The 1050-nt window shown below is 46.7% G+C and overlaps 1 pseudogene; it reads left to right on the forward strand.

Moving 5' to 3' along the window:
- The first annotated feature begins 698 nt into the window (after nucleotides 1-698).
- On the forward strand, nucleotides 699-817 carry LOC146061302 (5S ribosomal RNA; annotated as a pseudogene).
- Nucleotides 818-1050: the final 233 nt, after the last annotated feature.

The following is a 1050-nucleotide window of genomic DNA, read 5'->3' on the forward strand; positions in this document are numbered from 1 at the left end:
TTCTGCACTGTGTATAGAGATGGCCTTACACCTCTATGTAAGGTGCCTGCTCTCCTGCACCCAGTAATAATAAATATGCATATACTGTATGTCATGAACGATGTAAGGGAAGGGGGCACACTTGTTCACTGCTGGCCCGCTGTCACTGAGCTCTTCACAGCTGACAATATGTGAGTCAGCAGTGCAGCCGCCTCACCTCATATTGTCATCAAAGGTGACGGTACTTATGTAATATCTGGGCTCCCGTTTTTCTTATGAGACCGCGTCCCCTCGCAGGCGGGTATAATGCATTTAGCATCCGTCTCGATGTCCTCCCCGGCGGCAGCTGTCTTCTTCTGGCAGCGACGTGCGGTCACGGTGGCAGCAATAGAAGAGCAGAAGGTCTCACTCTCCTCTCACTAGCTGCACTGACTCCGCCCTGGGCACACTGTTCGGCTATATGGTCTAGCCCTCCGCACACCACATCACCACTGTGACTAGTATCTCTGCACAGAGAATATGCAAGAATACTGTGCACACCATACAGGGAGGAGCGCGTCTTAGGGGACGCAGCCATTTTCAAAAAATGAGTCCCTGCACATCAAAAGTAGGTAAAAAACTCAGTATACCGAGTATTTGCGAACCCTGCAGTTTGGAAACTTTTTCTGTAGATTACTTGTAGATAGTAGTATAAGAGGGAAAAAAAGGGTTAATCTTTTATCTACAGCCATACCACACTGGATAGGCCCCATCTCGTCTGATCTCGGCAGCTAAGCAGGGTTGTGCCTGGTTAGTACTTAGATGGGAGACCCCATGGGAACACCAGATGTTGCAGGTGTTTTAACATTACTGGAAAATGCTTTTTTTTCCCCAGCTATTCAAATTAGAAATTTTTGCTTTGGATTACTAGTAGAGAGAAGTGGAAGAGGTCAAAAAGACACAATGGGGGAAATTTACCAATATGAAAAACCTAGTTTTTCGTTTTGGTATTTCCCCTCCGACTGCATACGACTGTTTCAGTCGTATGCAAAGTCGTGTTCCGGAGGGGAAATTACAAAGCAGTCATATACG

This window comes from Crinia signifera, chromosome 2 (assembly GCF_055691185.1).
Source record: "Crinia signifera chromosome 2, ASM5569118v1, whole genome shotgun sequence".
Classification (NCBI taxonomy): domain Eukaryota; kingdom Metazoa; phylum Chordata; class Amphibia; order Anura; family Myobatrachidae; genus Crinia; species Crinia signifera.